The 22,035-nt window shown below is 37.5% G+C and overlaps 1 long non-coding RNA gene across 1 annotated transcript in view; it reads left to right on the forward strand.

The window, feature by feature from the left end:
* LOC112679131 (uncharacterized) overlaps positions 1 to 22,035 on the forward strand; it is a 69,091-nt gene continuing 47,056 nt past the window's right edge. The window contains exons 1-3 of the long non-coding RNA XR_003148138.3: positions 1 to 1,133; positions 5,659 to 5,855; positions 8,294 to 8,415. This is a non-coding gene — a long non-coding RNA (uncharacterized LOC112679131). The remainder of the gene's footprint in view (positions 1,134 to 5,658; positions 5,856 to 8,293; positions 8,416 to 22,035) is intronic.

The raw sequence follows: 22,035 nt of genomic DNA on the forward strand, positions 1-22,035 counted from the left end.
TCGGATTACAGCATGTGGCCTGTGCCATGAGCTGGACCTCCTGAAAATGGCTGACTTGTGTGTGAGAAACCTGTGGGTATTGGCCTCAATCTCCTCGTATTGACATGTAATAAAGGTCTCTATTACAAAGTCATCTTAATACAGGGAAAAAAAACACAACCCATCATGAAATGTACTTTCTGTGTGTGCTCATGAGCGAGCCTGTGAGTGTGTGCAGGTGTTTCCATGTGTGGGTAAATACAACGAGGCCAGTCTGTATGTGTCAATGAGAACTACTAAAAATGACCAAAAATAGAAAAAGTAGTGGCTCAGGCACTCAGCTAAAGGAGACATCTCTTGGGTTTAATTTGCCTAAAGAGGGAAAAAATACATGATTTCCCAGGCCTTGAGGAAAGAAGGACTTTGTATCTAGTTTGCTTTTGGAGAGTGTGATAACGAGGTAGTGAAAAAAAGATAATGCCTAGTTCCAGGTAAGAGGCCATAATATGAAACCAGGAAGGGCTGGATTCAGATTTTTGTAGGACTGAAGGCTTATTCATCTTGGGAGGGTCCTTCCTCAGAAAAACTATCTGAAATTACAGATATGAAGTTAGGCAGAAAACCTCAGAAAAGGCCTATAACCCAAGGGGTACCGACCTTAAGCTTCATTATCTTCGCTAGAGATTTTTCTGCAGCCTGGAAAACAAGAAATCTCTTGAAGGCGAAGGAAAGAATTCATGAGAAAATGTCACTGTTGGAGCTGCAGAACCTTCATTTATCTCACGAATAGCGGTGGTCACCAATCAGGCAAGAACTGAATGTTAAATTTGTATAATTCGCAGTACTTCAAAATTGATATGCATGGTTCCCAGAAATCAAGAAATGTTTGAACTGATGTTTAATAACCTAATAACCTCTATATTTCATACCAACACCTCTTTTATCATTTCAGGATAATCTCTGATTAACAGCCAGAAATAGGCTAAGGTAACAGATGCTCAAATCTCAGCATCTTAGCCCAACCCAGTTCATTTCTCACTGAAACTACATGTCCAGTGGGACTGAGGAAGATGCCACCATTTTATAGCTTCAGCATCTGTTACACATCGCCTCCAAGTCTATTATAGCAAGAAAGAGAGCGTCGTGGAAAGAAGGTAGTCCAACAGCTCTTGAGGGCCTTGGCTCCGAAACTGATACATGTCACATCTGCTTACAGCATTTTTCCCCCAGAACTTTTCACATGGATTTGCCTAACACAGGGGCTTTGGGAAATGCTGGGGAGCAGATAAAATGTTCTGAGTACTCACATGGCCACTCTGTGCTTTTCTTTGCCTTCTGTACCTTTTTTTCAGGTCTGGTCTGATTATGACTTTTCCTAACTCAAATCATTTGTGATTCAAAAATCTTATATTGTGCCCAGTCAGCCAAGTTTAATAAAAAACTTGAACTCAGAATCCTTACTAGAATTGATGTAATATTTAAAAAAATTGATCTTGAGAAATTTAATGTAAAGAAGAGTAATGTTGGGCCCATGTCAACTATACATCTACATGGCATTTGCCTCAGAAAGAGCTAAGCAAATAGTTTTCATTAGAGAAATTTATTTAGAAAGGAATTTTCTAATTCTAATGAATATGATTGCATGACTACTTTATTAATGATATTTATTTGGATTGATATGTAGATTTATTCATCTCTTATGACTATTATTTAAATGCTTTTTCTCATGCCATGTTTTCTCATTTGTAATATTATCAATATCATTTATTTATCAAATGATTTTACAAGTTACTGCCATCTTAAATGAATTGATTTCTTCTAGAATATATTTTGTATGATTATTTACATTACATAGCTTATTGCATTACAAACTGTTTGAGGGACATTTTCTCTCTTACCTACCACTGGCTGAGGTCTGGTGCTATCCTAAAATATTGTGTATGGAAAATCCCTCCCACATCACCATTTTTACTACTGCTTTCCAAAGAATTATAAAATCCAGCAGGGTTCACCTGATTTTTGCCTTTTCCTTCCTCCTATAAATTACAGACAATATCCTTGTTCCGAAGTACTAGCTTCCCTTTGAGAAAACTAGCTTACACCCTTATTTCATGGTGTCTGAGCCCATCACCAACTAAGAGCCTTGGGGATCCATTTCCACTAATGGACTCTGTACTCCCCAGTGTAGTTAATTTCACCCTTCTGGTCAGAAAGAGTTAATGTCCTTTGCTACCAGGGTGTAACATATACAATGGGAAGAAGATGATACCCTGTGTTTTTCCAAAATGGACATCTTTACAAGTCATTAACAATTTTATCTTCCAGAAGTTTCCTCTATTTTTTTTTTCTTCCAGAAACTTTAAACTTATACAATATGAAACCATCACTCTTTGGAAAGGGCATTTCAACAGATTTGATTTTCTTATATATTTTTGCCTTTCGCACAACTTGATGAGTTGCTTCATTAATCTCTTGGTCTCCCTGCCTCTCCTCCATCTGGCATCACTAGCAGATGGAAGCAGAATTGCTCAGATATAAAGGGACAGACTCCAACTACAAATATATCACAAAGATAGCAAACAAAGATACTTTGTGATTATTGGATGGTAAAAATTACATAAACTCCATCTATTATTTAATATAAGTGTTATTAAATGTGGGCTTTCGCAATCTACACTTGTGGTATATAAACTGTGTACATAACTGCTTATATAAACTATAACCTAGTGATCGTGATACATAAACTATGACTTAGTGATTGTAATTTGTATATTTATTCACCAAATATTTGTTAAATACTTACTATAGGCCATGAAATTAACTAGGGATAAAATGAAGTACAAAATAAGATACTCTCTGTTCTCAAAAATATATAAACAATAGTTTCCAGGATACCAAGAGTATTCAGTATACACATAAAAAATACTTAGGGTAGAAGGTTTACATACATGTGCTGTGCTGCTGTTGCCTAACCTTCCCACATAAAACCTCCATAAAAGCTTGAAGGCAAACTTTACCCAACTTTACTTAGTATGTATTAGAGCCAACCCATAGCAATCAGTCGGTCAACCCATTTTTCAAGAAACAAATCTTTACCGAGCTCCCACTATACACAATATATTGTGCTTGGCCTCTGATCAATGCAAAGAATTGTAAGGCAGTTCCTCTTTTTCACTCAAGGAATTAAACAGAACATGGTACCAGAGGGGAGGTGCATGGGACAATGTGTAAATAGTTAATGAGAACCAAGGAGTGCATTTGTGACGAGCACTGGGTGATGTATGGGACAGGTGAATCACTCTATTATATACCCGAGACTAATATAACACTGTATGTTGACTATCTTGGAATTAAAATTAAAAAAAAAAAAAAAGAAATAAGAAAAAAAAATTTGGTCAGATACAAAATGCACATGAGATGGTAAATACAATACTAGAGAACATGTGCTGCATCCATCCCAACTGATTCATACAGAAATGTATACGGGCCATCCCTATTTGGAAGTTCGGTAAGGACCTCACTCTACCACAAAATGCACACTCATCTCATCCTCCATCCCACCAAGGCTACTCTTCCCTATTCCTTCTGTGTAAGGCAGACACCAAGGCATCATTCCGGATCCCACTACTCCACTGTCCCCCTTTTTCCCCTTCATCTAAAAATCAATAAACTCCACTTGAAATAAATTCCACTTGAAATATTTAAAATCTATTTCTTAAACCGAAGTCCTTCTCGCTGTCATGAGTTCAAACTCTTGTCATCTTTCACCTGGATATATTGCAATGAGGCTGCTTCAGGCCTCCTTCCAGCCTTTCTGTCTCCACCCCTAAAGCACACTGAACTTTCGAAATATGAACCCAGACCCGTTTCGCTAAAAAATCAACCCTAATGCCTCCCTGCTGCCTTCAGATGAAAATCCAAGCAACTTCACGTGGCACAGAAAGCCCCTTAAGTGTAGTTTCTCCTCCTGCCCCCAACCTCATCCCCATCTGGCATTTACTACTCTGTGTTCCAGCCACACACGGCCGTTCTGAAGATGGTGCCACTTTTGCCTACAACGCTCTGCCTGCCCCCCCCCCAACACCTACTGCTTTGGTTTACTCATATTCATAATTAAGAGACTGCATACATATACCTTCTTTGGAAAACCGTGTTTCTCACTCCACCCTTCTAATTCCCTTCTGAATGTGGTGTCCCTCCCATATGTGCGTCTGGCCCTATACATAGCTGTCATTATTTCTTAGTACATAGTGATCTATTTGCCTATTGACTTTCTTCCATAGGCTCTAAGTTTCATGAGGTTAGAGACCTACCCTTTCATCATTTTCTAATCAGCAACCCACACAGTGCACTTGGTAGACATTCGTTAAATTGAATCAATACGTAGCATAAATAGGAGAGAACGCAATTAGCTTAAAAGATCTATTGGAAATAAAACCAGGTAAGAAGCAAATGACCCAGCAAACGTTGTCCATCAGACACAGAAGCTGCTCAATTAATGCTAGCTCCCTTTCTCTGGAATTGTCTTTTGAAAATTGATTGCAATCACCATAAGTAAAGGGAGGAAAAGGAGTTTTCTAAATTGGGGGTCGTATCAGCTTCAGCTTCAAAAAAATATTTGGGGAGTAAAGGGAGTTTAGTACTTAAAGAATGTGAGTTGTGGAGGAAGGGAAGACCTGCATGGAACAGCTGGGTGACTGGGCAACCAGTCATCGACTCCTGCAGCCAGAAGCACAGGTGGGGATGCGGGGCCGTGGCCAAGTGCAGGGAGCTGCAGCAGCTGGGGGCCCTGGGGGTTAGTTGATAACATGCACTTCAGCACAGGGAGAAAGATTAGAAGAAAAAGGGAGAAGATAATAATAATTGGCTGAGGTCAGACAGCAGATACAGGCAATGCAGCAAGGAGACAGGTTCAGAAAACCGGATTGAACAGGTGAAGTAGGCTTGGGAGACTGGGTGTGGAAACAGGAAAAGTTTGGAGTCGGGAGTTAGAACATTTAGTTTTAAAAGTTCAGTTCTGCCTTTAGTAGCTATATGACCTGATTAAGTGCTTAATTTTCTAAGCCTCAGTCACTTCATGTGGAAAATGGGGATAAATCCTGCAGGTAGCGTCCTAAGGATCAAATGAAATAATGTGTATAAATAACGTTCCAGGGCTTATTAAGCCTTCTGTAAAATTTAAGTACAATGTTATCATTATAGATGGTTGGGTCTCTCAGGACCCCTTTGGTATCTGTTGTTCTTAGGTTATTAGGCACGGAATCACAGTGAACTTTTTTTTGAGAGAGAAAGAGAGCGAGCACAAGCAGGGGGTGGAGGCACCCCCTCCTCCAAGAGGGGGAGAGAGAGAATCTTAAGCAGGCTTCACACCTGCCGATCGAAGTCGATGCAGGGCTTGATCTCATGACCCTGAGATAATGACTTGAGCTGAAATCAAGGGTCCGGCACTAACCAACTGAGCTCCCCCCGCCCTGGGAGGCCCCACAATGAACATATTTTTGAACAAAGGAATGGAGGCTTCTCTCTATGTATCAGTCTAGCATGTAAGTATATTGCCCTTTAAATATCTGTAATCTGCTCCTCTGGTGTATCTTATGCTGAGAGAAGTGTGTTATATGATTTTCATTAGATTGTATTTTCACTGAAGACCGAAATAGTATCCATCGTCCTACTTTCCAGGGTACCTGATGTAATCTAATGCTGTGCACACAGTTGACAACTGACCAATGTCGTCAACAGCAGCAACTGTATCAGCTTGTCTCATACAACCTATAAGTCTCTCAAACTGCAAATGAACAGAGAGAGAGAAAGAGAGAGAGAGAAAGGCATTTTCTGTCTGAAATGAATTGACCAACCATGAAAAATAGCTAAAACAGGTAAGCAAAATGAAATAAATTATATCAATTCATGTGTGAAAAGGCAGCACTTGAATAAACATAAAAATAACTTGTATTGTTCACTTTTAACTTTAAATGGCGAGGCTAGAAATTATCATAAGAACATTTTTCAGGGGATCCCTGGGTGGCTCAGCAGTTTAGTGCCTGCCTTGGGCCCAGGGCGTGATCCTGGGGTCCCGGGATCAAGTCCTGTATTGGGCTCCCCGCATGGAGCCTGCTTCTCCCTCTGCCTGTGTCTCTGCCTCTCTCTGTGTCGCTCATGAATAAATAAGTAGTCTTTAATTAAAAAAAAAAAAAACAACATTTTTCAGATGACCTTATCCTACTTGAAATCATAAAAAAAAAATCTATGGAAATTTTCATTTTCAGATCACAGTGCATTTTTCAAATAGTTAAGAAAATCAACAATGTTATTGCTAAATCTTCAAGTTTCAGATAATGACCAGTTTTCTGACCAATTGTTTTCTCTCCATTGTGTGCAAAACTAGATCATAAAGAGAGGCTTTATTTGTCTTGAACTTTCAGTATCATTGGCCAAATATCCAAGAGGCTTTAACCCAGAATTCCAAGTATTTCCAAATGAAAATGTGTAGGCATATTTAAAATGGAAACCAACAGCACAGTGGCATATAGATTTAATTTTTTTTCCCTCAATATCAATGTCGTGAAAAAAGTTTTCTGTAAGTACAGAATTGATTTGTTTGAACGTCGCGCAAAAATAGAGAAAGGAGAGGTGGGACTCTCAAGCTATCAATCATGAGAGCAACTAAAAATCAGATTAGTCACTAGCAGAACTACTGCATCATACACATTTTATCTATTTGTTCCTTCATTAAGTGAGTAAATATGAGCATATAACTATGATTCTTTTTTGTTCATTTCTGGTCTTAATTGTAGTCAACGGATTTTAACCCCGGTATGTCATCATTGAACCAATAGACTAGCAGCTCTTATAGATTTAATTTACCTATTTAGGGGATGGGACCATCTATATTGGAGGCAAGTAAATAAAGAGGGAATGAAATTACTTTCCAGGAAAGCACCAAAAAGGAGATATACCAGGACTATATTATTAAGTGTCTACTGAATCAGATGAATGGGTTAAAAGAAAAAAAAAAAAAAAGCTAGCTAAAACAGGTAAGCAAAATGAAATAAATTATATCAATTCATGTGTGAAAAGGCAGCACAAACAAAAAATGTTTTTAAACTGAATCTTAGTATCTAACCACTTTAAATACTTTTTTTTTTTTTAAATACTTTTAAAATTAAAATAAAGCAACGCATGTAGGCCATAGCTTTCATGGCATGCTCTCTCCACAGCAGGTGATGGGGGCCTGACACTACAGGTGAGGCTCTCTAATAACTGTAAGGAATGTGACTTCCAACAAACATATTTCTGCTCATCAGACCTCTTATCTCCCTTTGTCTCTGAAAATTGCAACTCAGAATTGAATTAAAAGTGAAATTTCATAAAAGTTTTGAAGATTAACCACCATTAAGAATGGGAGTATAATAGAATCGTTGATAAGATTATGGGTTCAAATCCTGAGCCCAGCCTCCAGCACCTCACAAAAAGGTCTCATGTGTCTTCCCAGAGTTTAAAAATGTACCAGTATAAAACCTATCTTTGAATGACAATAATTGAACTAGCATCCTCATTTATAAGATAATTAGAGTGTTCTTCATAGAATCATTAGGAGACGTCAATGCTCTACTCAGGGTCTGCTACACAGTAAGCACTTAATTAATGGGAGTTGTTATTGTTATGCTGAGGGTGGTGGATCTTCTAATCATGGCACCCAGATTTCTAATTTTTTTAAAAAATATATTTTATTTATTTATTCATGAGACACACAGAGAGAGGGGTGGTGGGGCAGAGACACAGGCAGAGGGAGAAGCAGGCCCCATGCAGGGATCCCAACGTGGGACTCGATCCCAGGTCCTCAGGATCATGCCCTGGGCTGAGCCACCCGGGCTGCCTCCAGATTTTTCTTAAAGAAAGGAGCAAACAAAAAAAAAAAAAAAAAAAGAAAGGAGCAAACAGTACTGTTCCCTGAGATTCACTTGACTAATTGTCACTACTACTTCGCATGTATACTCATTACCAGTGGGCTCATTTGTTGAAGTATGATTCATACATGTAATACTGTTCCATTTACCGGGCTCAGGATTCCTACTGATACAAAGGCTAATCAGAAGAGTGGCAGGTTTCTATCATTTATCATAAACAAAACCTCATGTCCTGAGGGTAGTATTGATTCAGCCTATTGAACAAGGAGATATAAAATGGAAGCTTTTGAAATCAGTAGAATTTGAACTTCATGTCCCCAAAGTAATAGCCCTATAACCACCGTGATCCACTAGAGAAAGCCCAGCTCTAGAGGCTCCTTGGGACCATTGTTTTCATGTCATTATAGGACCTGCTCCTGGAAGGTGTGTTGAGAGGACTTTCTTCAGGGCAAGACATTATTGTAGGCACGAGGCAAGCTGTTCACTCAGCCGTTGCTGTCCGTTCCTGGTCCCGGGAAGTCATCTGGAGGTATGCCTTTCACCGCAGTAATTCAGATAATGTGCTATCTTCAATGTCTTTGACCTAACCTTCTGTTTGTTAGTTATTATTTTTTATTGTTATTTATTTTAATTTCAGTATAGTTAACATACAGTTTTATCTTCATTTCAGGTGAAACTAATCACTACACTATAGTGATTCAACAATGATATACATTACTCAGAGCTCATCATGATGAGTGTGCTCTTTAATCCCCAACACTTATTTGCCCCCCCCAACACCCCCCCACCCCCGACCGCTGGTAACCATTAGTTTGTTCTCTATGGTTAGGAGTTTGTTCCTTGGTTTGTTTCTCTCTTTCCTTTTGTTTGTTTTGTTTCTTAAAGTCCACATATAAGTGAAATTATATGGTATTTGTCTTTCTCTAGCTCACTTTTTTGGCCTAGCATTATACTCTCTAGTTCCATACGTGTTGCAAATGGCAATATTTCATTCCTTTTAATGACTGGATAATGATCTGTGGTAAACGTATACCATATCATCTTCATCCATTCATCTGTTGATGGACACTTTGCTTCCATAATTTGGCTTTTGAAAATAATGCTACCATCAACAGGGGTGTGTGTATCCCTTTGAATTAGGGTTTCTTTATTCTTTGAGTAAATACCCAATAGTGTGATTACTGGATTGTAGGGTAATTCTATTTTTAATTTTTTTGAGGAGAATCCATACTGTTTTCCACAGTGGCTGCACCAGTTTGTATTCCCACCAACAGTGCACAAGGGTTCCTTTTTCTCCACATCCTCAGCAACACCTATTATTTCTTGTGTTTTTGATTTTAGTCATTCTAACAGGTGTGAGGTGATACCTCATTATAGTTTTGATTTACATTTCCCTGATGATGAGTGATGTTGAGCATCTTTTTATGTGTCTGTTGACCATCTGGATGTTTTTCTCTGGAGAAATAAATGTCTATGTCTTCTGCCCATTTTTAACTAGATTATTATTATTATTTTATTCTTTAATTGTATCAGTTCTTTTTACATTTTGGGCACTAACTCTTTATCAGATATGTCATTTGCAAATATCTTATCCCATTCTGAAGGTTGCCTTTTAGTTTTGTTGATTGTTTCTGTCACTGTGAAGAAGCTTTTTATTTTGATATAGTTCCAGTAGTTTATTTTTGCTTTTGTTTTCCTTGCCTCAGGAGACATATCCAGAAAAATGTTGTTATGGCCCATGTCAAAGAGGTTATTGCCTGTGTTCTCCTAGGATTCTAATAGTTTTGGTCCCATATTTAGGTCTTTAATCCATTTTGTTTATTTTTGTGTCTGGTATAAGAAATTGGTGCAGTTTCATTCTTTTGCATGTTGCTGTCCAGTTTTCCCAACACCATTTGTTGAAAAGATTGTCTTTTCCCCATTGCATATTCTTCCATCTTTCATTGAAGATTAATTGACCATTATGATTATGGGTTTGTTTCCAGGCTTTTAATTCCATTTTATTGACGTATGTGTTTATTGTTGTGCCAGTACCATACTGTTTTGATGACTAAAGCTTTGTAATATAACTTGAAGCCCAGAATTGTGATGGCTCCATCATTTTTTTCTTTTTCAAGTCTGCTGTGGCTGTTCAGGGTCTTTTGTGGTTCCACACACATTTTAGGATTCTTTGGTCTAGCTCTGTGAAAAATGCTGTTGGTATTTTGATAGGGTTTGTATTAAATCTGTAGATCACTTTGGAGAGTAGAGACATTTGAACAATAGTCGTTCTTCCAATCCATAAGCATGGGATGTCTTTCCCCCTTTAATCTTATACGAAAATGAAATAGCAGAAATTTATTCTCTGATATTCCTAAAACTTATCAGTACCACTCTTTGGCGGCAACACTTTCTCCTTGTTATTATAGTTATTTGTAAACGACTTGACATCCCTTTATTGTATGACCACATTTTATCATCACAAAGTATACTACACACACAAAAGTATATGTGAAGTGTGTTAGCTTACACACAGCATATACTCAATAAATTTTATTTCCTCAGAGGATACTTCCTTCTCTGTCAGGTCCTCGTTTTCTGTTTTCATTTCATGCTTTATTTCCTGACGGACTTTTTACAATGTTAACTAATCAACTAACTAATTAATTATAGCAATTTATTTAATATATATTTTCCTAATAGATTCATGAGGACAGTTATTGTACCTGCATTACGGACCACTATTTTTGCACCCAGCATAGCATCAATAGGCACCAGAGGCTAGTTTCTACATGGATGAAAGATGCTGAACCAATTTCTTCCTCCTTTCACAGTTACAAAACTCATATTTTATTCTGTTGCCCCATAAGGCTAGTTTGTTTATCCTCTGTTTATGTCTCATAATACGTTAGACCTCTGTGTGGGTACATTACTTACACCCAACAGGACAAATCTGGGCCTGCATTTTCTCCAATGGAACAATCCTCTTATTGCCCTCTCTGTCTCATAAAGGAGTATTTTGAGAGTTAATCATGCAGTTAACACATTTTCCAGAGTCCTTGTTTCTGTTTTTCTCCCTCAATACTCACCTTTTGGTCATTTTCCTGATCATTAATACTAGAAGTGTACTTGCTTTGCGAAATGTGTTGGTAGAGGTTTAGCAAGGGAGTGATTTATGTTATCTCTGCTATTTCCTACACTCTGCTATGTTAGTCAAGAATTGAGTATGTATCTGAGAGAATGATCCCAAATGATATTTATATCATGAGTTTTCCTCGTGGCAAACTCAGGCTAAATTAAAAAGCAACTAAACGCAACCATAAGAGATGTTTAATTCATCTAGTTAGATTAGTATTTTTCTGGCTGTTATTGTCATAGCTCTATTGGAAACCGAAATCTGAGGAACGGTACCAGACCATTCCAACTGGTCTTAAGGGTTAACTTGCTTCAAACTTATGAACAACTTGCTTGCTGACCTAGTTCCCTCAGCCTGCAGCAGAACTAACATACTTTCCATGAGATTTACAGAACATGGGCCTTGAGAAGAGAGGGACCAAACTTTCCCAGAAAATTAGGGGGTGACTGTATTTGAAAATAGCTGCCATGGATGTCGGCAAGTATGTTGAGAAGCATGTCAACACGTGACTAACCGCCTGGGCACCTGCTTCTCTTACACACAGCCCCCTTCCCTTTTTCCATTCCTTCCCCTTTAAAACTCTCTGGCTTTGCCTGGAAGGGGAAGAGATGGCCTTTGAGACATTAGCCCATCATCTTGCCAGCTTCCCGAATAAAGCACTTCCCTTTCTCATCATCACTTCTCTTTTGAGTATTGATTTTTAAGCGGTGAGCTGCTAAACTGAGGTCAGAATCAGTTTTGTTTCAGGTAACAAACTATATATTTTGAGGAACAAATATTTAACTTTAGTTAAGCGTATAAAGTGATATTAGATAGCAAGTTGTCCAGAATTCTTCAGAAGTTTACAGTTTATAAATAGAACGGAAATGTGTATATTATTGATATTATAAGTCACCTTAAATGAAATCAGCCTCCTCTCCATCCCACCAAAAATTGAAAAACAGGCTTTCTATTTACTGTGGAGAGTCAAAACCAGAAATGTATCCCCATAGAAACTTTAGTTTCTCCAAATAAGAGTTTCGTTATCTTTGTTATCTTTCTACATGATGCAGACAACTGGCTTGTCCCTAAGCAATCATGTTGTAATCAGTCAATAGAGACAGTAAACAAGGGTCCCACTGTCTCTCCAATATTTCACTCCTCCAATAAAATGATTTGCAGAGTTAGTTTAATGGAGTGCTGTCACCAGATTAATGGCCTGGCTTTGAAACCATGTCACTCCTTGACTGGACATGTTTTTGATAGGTGTCCTGGCATATATAGTTCCAAGAAAGAACCCATTAGCCCGCAACAATGTTGTATTTCTCCGAAGCATTCAAAATTTGCACTTTGTGGTAATAAGCCAAATTATCATATTTGTGCTTCTTTATTTTACAAAAAAAAATGTATTAGCTTTTTGCTTTGTTTTGCTTTTATTCTTGCAAGGTGACCTAATGGGTTGTGGAAAGCTATGCAGCTTTATGATTCCTGTTTGACAAGGTAGAGTCATAAGATCCTTTAAAGTGCAGTATTTTTCTCTCCTCTTTTTTATTTTTATTTTTTTTATTTTTCACACTTTCCTTTCCAATAAGGGGCATCCGTGTGTGTGTGAGAGAGAGAGAGAGAGAGAGAGAGAGAGAGAGAGAGAGAGAGAATTAACTTGATGTGCAAAACAAAGGAGCTTATTTTATGCACAAAGACCTACTTCACTTCTGTACCTTCCTTAGTATCTCAGAATACCTGTCGCCTTTTACATGTTTTCTTTGTGTGTCAAACATTTCTATGTTCTGAAGCAAAGCAGAGAAGTATTTCTGGTGCCCGGAAGCTTTGCCCTTCAAGGGAGACATCTGCTTTAGTCATGCATCTTTAGTGTCCAAGCCTTTTAAGTCTGGCCACCTTATAATGAGGTGCTTTGGGGGCATCAGCAGCTAACTGTATTGGGATGGAATCCAACATAAATTTACCTTACATAAAATGTTACTTGTTTTGTAACTGATAAGAACAATATTCTAGCGTATTAAGATTTGTGAAACTTATTTCCTAAAATGAGTTTAGGGTGATGCCTGGGTGGCTCAGATGGTTAAGCATCTGCCTCCAGCTCTGGTCATGATCTCCAGGTCCTGGGATCAGGTCCCCTGCTCAGCGGGGAGTCTGCTTCTCCCTCTCCCTCTGCCTTTGCCCCCCACCCGTGTTCTCTCTCTCTCTCTTTCTCAAATAAACAAAACCTTTAAACAAAGTAAAGCAAAATAAAAAAAAATAAAATGGACTTGGGGGACAGTTCCGTTCACAGAAATTCAGTATCAGGAGTAACCAAACAAGTATCTTTCTCTGAATAATTTGATTTTACTAACTTAGCCATTCAGAAAAATCTTGCCAAGTACTTACTGTATGCGAGGAGGGCATTCCTGGGTGCTAAGAGTAGAACAGTGAACAAGACAATATATGATGCTGGCCCTGAAGGAATTTAAAGAGTAGTAGAGTCTCTCATGTTCTGTCTCCCTTTCTGATACTTCCCACTCATTTTTTCTCCTTTCCCCTTTATTCCTTTTCACTATTTTTTATATTCCCCAAAAGAACATGAGAGACTTCTAACTTTGGGAAACGAACTAGGGGTGGTAGAAAGGGAGGTGGGCGGGGGGGTGGGGGTGACTGGGTGATGGGCACTTGATGGGATGGACTGAGGGGGGCACTTGATGGGATGAGCACTGGGTGTTATTCTATATGTTGGCAAATTGAACACCAATAAAAAATAAATTTATAAAAAAATAAAGAGTAGTGGAGGAGACAGGGATACACGGGTAATTACAATAGAGTGCTAAGTGCTATCGGAAGAGTTAAGTACTGAATGCTGTGGCAATACTTGATGGTGGTGGAGGGCAGCACCTAATCTAGCCTTTGGAAATTCAGGAAAGTTTTATACTAGGATTAAGGGCTCAGTTGAGTTAGCCACAGGAAGTAAGGGATGATATAGAAAGCATATTCTGGGCAGAAACAAAAGTAAGAGCGATGACCTAAATAAAAGGCAGAGAAAACAGGGCAAATTCAAAGAATTGAAATTCATTTAATTAAGGGCCTGAAAGGCATTATCAGAACATGAGACCTTATCCTGAGAGAGCAGTTGCAGGACAATATAGGGCTTTAAGGAGAGAAGGGACACAATTAAATGGGGGATTTAGAAAGATTATCTTGGGTCTAAAGTGGAGAATGGGTTTGAGTGGGATAAGATTGGAGGCAAGAAGCCCATTAGGAGGTTGTTGAAACAATGCAGGCAGAAGATAGTGAGGCTGGGTGTTAGGTAACGGAATAGGGCATGACTAGGGTGGACAGTTGAAGAGATATTGTGTCAACTTAATTTTGGGATTTCTGGGCTCCACTACTATGAAACAAAACAACTCAGTTTTTTGGGCCTCCCCATTTGTGATCCTTTGTCACGGCAGTCCCAGAAAGCCAATGCAAGTAGGAAAAGGAAGATTCCAGCCAGACACAGATGCAAATTTGCTAGCTAGTGGAGCTGTTCAGAAGGGAAAGGCCACGCTGGTCTTGCACAGGCAAATGTTTCCCATTAACTGGACCATCCTACCACATGAAGTGAGTCCAACGTTTCAGTGTCCTGTCTGTCCCTGTTTACTGTTTTTTTTTTTTTTTTTTTTTTCATTGATTTATGGGAATGAAGCTGAGTTAAATAGCTGGACCTTGATTCCAAAGCAGAGCACTGATTGGCTAGCTCTCCTAACTCTCCAACACAGGACTCTTGCATTTGATACTGCCTCCTCCACTCATGCCTTATCTTTTTCCTTATCCCCTTTGCTCAACCTAAGCTCTGAGATGTTTTTGCTTACCTGTATTAACTTAGATCGGTAATGTCAGTATCTTTCCTTTTGTTTTGGGTTTATTTTCCCTCCACCAAATGCTCTGTATTCTTCTGTCAATGAATTGAAGCCATCTGAAAGCAGATTGGTGAGTGAAACTGGAAGGTGAGGCTACCTTGGAAGCAACTCTTTCTTTCTTTCTTTCTTTCTTTCTTTCTTTCTTTCTTTCTTTCTTTCTTTCTTTCTTTCTTTTCTTTCTTTCCTTTTTTTTAATTGAAGAGGTCTTGCCATCTGTTTGAAGCCAATAACAAAAGGAGTTACTATTACCTGATAATTGCAAATATCTTTCTATATCCTTATACTTTAGAAATTATTTTGAGGTATGAAGTATACAAAAGATGCATACATCCTAAGTCTACAGCTTGATAATCTTTGCGTGTATACTCACATATGTGCTTCCATGTAACCACAGCTCAGATAAAGATGGAGAGCATTTTTTTTTTTGTAATTCAGAAGGCTTCCTCATGCCCCTTCTCAAATGCTATTCCCTTTAAGAATAATGATTATTTTAATTTCTATCTTCATAAATCTATTTTGCCTTTTGTTGAATTTGCATATTAATTTTAATCATACAAGTTTTATTCTTTCAAGTCTGACTTCATTCCTACAGAATTATTTTATAAAATTTATCAATATTCTTGTTATATTACTATTTTGTCCTTTCCTGTTGCTGTGAGATATTCCTTTGACTATGAACATTGGGTTTTCAGATTTTTTGCTATAATGAATAGAGCTGCTATGAACATTCTTTTTTTTTTTTATGAACATTCTTATACATGTATTTTGTGAAACATTTCTGTTGGGTATAGACCCACAGAAATAGAATTTTGGGCCATAAAATACACATACATCTAGATTATTTATATATTACCAGACACTTTCTTAAATTGCTCCAATTATAGTTTCCCAACAATGTAGAAGAGTTCTAGTTGTGCCATAAAACTAACACTGTAGGTATTATCAGTCTTTTAAATTTTGCCCATTCTGGTGGCTGTGTAGTGATTTAACTGCGGTTTTAATTTGCATCCATCTGATGATATGTCCATATAATTTAGGTTTGTCTCTTGCAAATACCTAAATTATTTCATTCCAATATAACACATTTTATTTACTACTTTCATCCACTTACATTTATTGTGATTATTGAAATATATAGATATTTCTACTGTCTTATTTTATTCCTTGCAGGCAAATGGTAACCCCTCCCCCCCAAAAAAAAGTTAAGGTAGCCATATTAATATTTGTACAGTGAAGAATTAATTTATCTAAAGAGAAGACTGGCTTTTGTTCTGGCTCCTGGGATGTAGCTTCCAAACCTTTGGAGTTTCTCAAGTAATTAGAATGTCTTCGATATACTCATGGGCCCTCTAGACCACATGTGATAGTTTATGCTAATGAGGTGACTTAGGAAAGAGCTAATTATGCTGGAAAGGCCAATCATGAGACTTAAAGATGGAAGCTCTGAGCTAAATGATATCAGCCTGACCTCAAGAGGGAAGGAGTAGCTGGAGATTGAATCACAATTGCCTACAAAGTTAAACACTAATAAAAACTCGGGACACTGAAACTCAGTGAGCTTCCCTTATTGGTAGTACTCTGAGTATTGTCATACTTTGATGATGAAAGGTGGACGGACACCTCATGTTTGGAAATCTCTTCGATTTTGCCCTATGCATCTTTTAACTTATATCCTATTGCTATAATAAAATGTAATTTTATTTTACTTATTTATTTTTATTTTATTTTATTTTATTTTATTTTATTTTATTTTATTTTATTTTATTTTATTTTTAGAGAGGGAGAGGGAAGAGGGAGAGAGAATCTTAAGCAGGCTCCATACCCAGGGTGGAGCCAGATTTTTGGCTCAATCTTACAATGCTGGGATCATGACTTGATAAGAGTCAGACATGACTGACTTACTCACCCAGGTGCCTGAAAACTGTAACTTTAACTATAGCACATTCAAAGAGTCCTGTGAGTCTGATGAGAAATGGAACTTGAGGGTGATATGAGAATACTCAAACCAGTCAGGTGGCCAGAGTGAAAGTAGCCCTCAGGACTCCTGAATTTATGGCTAGTGTCTGAAGTAAGGGCAAAGCTGTCTTGTGGGAAGGCTGTGCCTTTAACCTGTGAACTTTGGCTACTTCAGGTAGTATCAAATCATACACTTTCTTAAAGTATAAACAGTATAGTAAAAATGGCCTAAAATATAGGAAACAAAAACTGCCAAAATAAGATAAGTTTTTAAGTCATTATTATATTGGGAAATATTAATGTACCTCTACTAACTGATGGATCAGAGAAAAAAAATTGCGATATAGAAAATATGAACAACTATTAACTATTTTGATTCATCTATCTATTTAGCATCCAATAACTAGAAAATGCACATTTTCAAGCATACAAGAAACCATAAAAATGGACCATGAAGAAAGTCTCAACAAATTTCAAAGACAATGGTATTATAACATGAAAAACAGACTGTGCCCTTTATTCTGTAGAATGTACATTTTTATCTGAGTTCCTTTCTCAAGTAGGAGGCATGTGGTACACTAAATGAAACTGCTTGAGGCAATGGCATCTCCTTCTAATACAGGTAATTGTGGGAGCTGTGAAGAGTCAGGAAGCTGTTGAAGTTTGGCTCATGTGGCCTGTCAGCTTAATACTGGGAGTTCATCATCAGTGTGCACATGTATGTGCGTGTGTGATTGTGTGTCTGTGCATGTGACTTGCTGTCCAAAGTGTTCTTACTCTCAGCTCCAATGCCTCAGTTTGTCTATATCTTTTCCTTGACTCTCTATCTCTTAACCTTCTTGCGAGGCTGCTGGCATAGCTGTGTCAGTAATTAATCATGGAAAGTCTCATCAATGATGCTGAACAGAATAATGAATCTCAATATGCACAAATGTATAATATTAACATATAGCTTGAGGGTATTGTTCTTTAATTGTCTTTCTTTAACAGAGGTATAATTTGTTTCAAGACTGCTTCAACCGGTCTTAGAGTGATTCAAAAAATTTAATTGCAGGATGAAATCCATTTGAAGATTGAAAAATGAAAAATGATTCTAGGACCATGACAAAAATCTTGAGAACCTCACTTTTATTTAAAAAAAAAAAAAAAAAAAAAAAAAAAAAAAGGCCTCCGACTAGGATTTGCTGTTGTTTTTTTAACCTATAAATTCTATATAATACTTCATACCAGTATTTCTAAAAATTTAACCTATATACGTGTTACCCAACAATCTTGTTAAAATGCAGATTATCTTTAAGTGGGTCTGGGGGAAGCTTCAGATTTTGCACTTCTTACAAGCTCCTACCTGTACCTGGGACTGCTGGCTTGCAGACCACACTTTGTGTATTAAAGCTCTATACTAGAGTGAACTGTGCTCTCCTATTCAATTTATGCAGTGTTAGGCTCCCTTAGGTGTTTAACCCTGAATCATTTAAAAATATTTTGGTAACTAAATTTCTTTTGAGGAAATCTGAGACAAATGAATATTTAAACTTGGTGCGTCAATAAATAATGCTTATGGAACATAAATATTTGCTTTTAGGTCTTCTACATATGAGAAGACCATCTTCTCAACGAATATATTCACATACTTCTGTAGAACGAAAGAGCCATTTGTCTTAACTTGATTTTGCAGTGCCTACCAGTAGATGGCAGTACGTATTCAATATTTTGGGAAAAGCATTAAAAAGAGTAGCCCTAACATCCAGGAAGTCTTTCTTTTAGTGCTCCCCAAACCCCAAGACAGAATCCAGAACTCTTATTTGCAAAATCATCTTTATTTGATATTGGTTCTAAATATTTGCCTTTATTCCACGTGAATGTTAACAAATATTTTCTTTTCAGGGCATCAGAAAACCACACCTATCAGGTCAGATGAGAAAAATAAAGTTAGGAATCTCGTCTGTAGAGATTTATTTCACATTTGTGTATTGAGTGTATAGGGGGGAGTAATTCTCTTTTAAAGCAAGTATCAAATAAAAAAGAACAAATCTGGAAGTAAGTAAGAAGAGATTCTTGGAAACACTATTATAATAAGAAAAAAAAAAAAAAAGGTCTGTTTTAATAGAGGCACAGAGACTATTGCAATTGACCTAAGATCTATAAGCATTCCGAGATGAGACAGAAAGTGTTGCTCTTTCACAGGGAGGAGTAAACAAGGTTGAAAAGAAACAAATGTGGGGAAGTGGGGTGAAAGGGTGGGATTGGAGAGTAGATCAGAGTGTTTTACCTCGAGGCTCCTATTTTCAGGCAGAACTGTTGAGCTTTATGCTGGCTCCGGGAAGGGAAAGCCAAAGTTCAGGTGCTGAGGGGAAGGAGGGAAGTTTAACCTTATTTTGATTTATAAACATTCTGTTCCGATTGATCAGTGAAGACAAGCAGTTCAGCTAATCATTAATACACCAAAAAAAAAAAGAAAAAAAAGAAATTTGGAGGGTTTTTTGTCTGGCTCTGTCAAGGAGAGCATCTATGAGTCTTTACCTAACTCATATGGGGGACGTTGTTTGTGTTCACTAAAGCCCAGAAAGCAAGATAATGGGTTTCAGGTTTTTTTCAGTTGCTTTTTTGTTATTACTGTTTTGTTTTGTTTTGTTTTGTTTTTGTAATTGCTCTTTTCCAGGACCACTAAGTTTTGGTGAAGTTCACCATTGTCATAGATAAAAATCTTATAAAAGACTGGAAAAAATGGGCAAAGGATTTATGTTGATAGTAATTTAGTCTATAAATATTTATTGGGAATTCAAGCAAGGGTAGGTGTGGGCTCTTGTCATGAAAGAGCCACAAGCTATAATTTTAAAAAGCTCCCCATGGACCTTGAAGGGCATTTGATAATTATCCAGGCGATTTGGAAAAATGGTATGATATATTTCCTAAATAATCTAGGTTAATAAAGGTTTGTTGGATAAATGAATGAATTCTACATTAAACATATCATTACATATTTACATATTTGGTCTAGATTAAATAAGACTTGACCTAAGAGTTAATTTTCCCAAATATTTCACCGTTCCTTAGAAAATCTTCTCAGGCATTGTCACTAATGTGTAAATGTCTTTCAGGGTGCACATACTTTAAAGTTTATATACTCTAATTATTCTCTCTCTAGAGGCACTATGATGATTTATACCTTTTTCTTTTCCCTTTTTAAGAAAAAAAAATATTTATTTATTTTAGAGAGAGATGGTGGGGAGAGAGGAGAGAGGAGAATTTCAAGCTGACTCTGGGCTGAGTGCAGAGCCCCATGTAGAGCTCGATCTCACAACTCTGAGGTCATAATTTGAGCCAAAACCAAGAGTCGGTTGCTTACCTGAGTCACCCAGGCACCCCTGATTTATACATTTTTCACTTAAAAACCCAAGGCTTATGTACATAAACTGAAATAACGACAGAATATTTAAAGTCCTGTCCCTAATATCAGAATATTGAAAAGAACCTTCCCTGCCATCTACTTATGAAGGAGTAGAATGGAGAGAAGAATGGAGGTCTGGGAATTGTCATTTATATCTAGACACTTGGTATATGTTTCTTCATAACAAACACTGAGCAATTTTGTAGGATAACTGGGTTCTGGTAAAGTTCTATAACAAAATTCTTAAATACTTAAGTTAGTGTCCCAAGCTCATCTAACTATGGGAAAACAAACAAACAAACCCCACAAGGGTGGCCGAGGGAGCTTTGAGTAAATTCATTTAATCAAAATTTGTTATTGAATAATTGCTCTGCTCCTGGAATAGGGCTATGTGCTAGGAAGTGGAAAGCTGAACAAAAAGCGGTCCCTGCCCTTGAATATTTGCCACCTAAAGGAACCAAGTGATGAAAGTACCATAATGGCATTTTGAGTACAGGATGAGCAACAGAGAGGAGTGGTCAGTTCTACAGAGGAGGGAAGTGGCTGTCAAGAAAGACTGTGGCAGAGATGACTAGCTGTTCTCCAAAATATTGAATCCCTACTTTCATAGCATGAAGTTGGTCCTGGGAGAGGAGTCTTCAGGCAACAACTGCTTTTTTCCATCCTTTTTGTGCCCAGATGAGGCCATGTGTTCTCACCAATAAGTTTGCCCTTATTAACAGTGAACAGAAGTAATGTGTGCCACTTCTGGACTGGGTTTCTCCACTTTTCTTGCTTTTACTGACTAGAAGCAGGGAACTCTATGGCCCCACTGGGTAATGAAGTCACTAGATGGATGAAACCTAGGTCCCTGAATTATAGTGTGGAAAAAAGGCACCTGCCAATAGGAATATTGTTATATAGGTAAAAAATAGTATAATATTATTTTAAGCCATCGAAACTTGGAGATATACTTGCTTTTGCAGTTACTATGACCCTAATGACTCCTGAATTGTGTCATGACAAGTTGATTTAAATGGGCCAAAAAATTTTAAATCACAATGAATCTTATATATCTCTCCATGTTTTTAAATTTTACATAGCAAGACATATATATATATACCGACAAGAGACCCAGGGACACATAGCTAAATAGTGATGAACTTAGGTCTAGAATCCTAGGCTTTCCCATTATAATGTCCTTCAGTGTGTGTGTGTGTGTGTGTGTGTGTGTGAGAGAGAGAGAGAGAGAGAGAGAGAGAGAGATAACTTTTTTATATAACACTTACAAAAATCACTCAATTTAACTGTTTAAAATGGATTTCAAGCCTATTTATCTGTATTGAATGCTCGGAAAACAAGTGGTACTAGTCATGTTTTTTCCTATAATCACCTTATTATAGTTGAAGACAGCTATTTTTCATTCATATCTTGATTTCAAGCTAAGATGTGTAATTCCTTGAATTACTTCACATTTATCTTATCTGAATCCTCTTAAAATATATCCCGTGTCTCCTGTGTCTTTTCTGAAAGGAGGAGGTCCCAGAACCTGCTTAGTATAGAGAATATTAGGCTAGAAATAAAAGTTATACTCAAACCTCTGAGGAATACCTTTTACCTGTGAGTCTCTGTAATAGTCTTAACCAATTTGCATTTCCAGAAACATGGTAGAATGGCACATCATGATCTCCTTGTTGATGGTAGGGACTGTAGGACTAGTTTTATTCACTGGCTTGTAAGTGAAGCAACATGTGTTACTTCCAGGCCATAGCTATTATTTTCCCAGAACACTTTTTTCCTCTAGCCTGGAGATAAGCAATGTTCAAGACTGTGGCTATTCCATCA

This window comes from Canis lupus, chromosome 6, assembly GCF_003254725.2.
Source record: "Canis lupus dingo isolate Sandy chromosome 6, ASM325472v2, whole genome shotgun sequence".
Classification (NCBI taxonomy): Eukaryota; Metazoa; Chordata; class Mammalia; order Carnivora; family Canidae; genus Canis; species Canis lupus.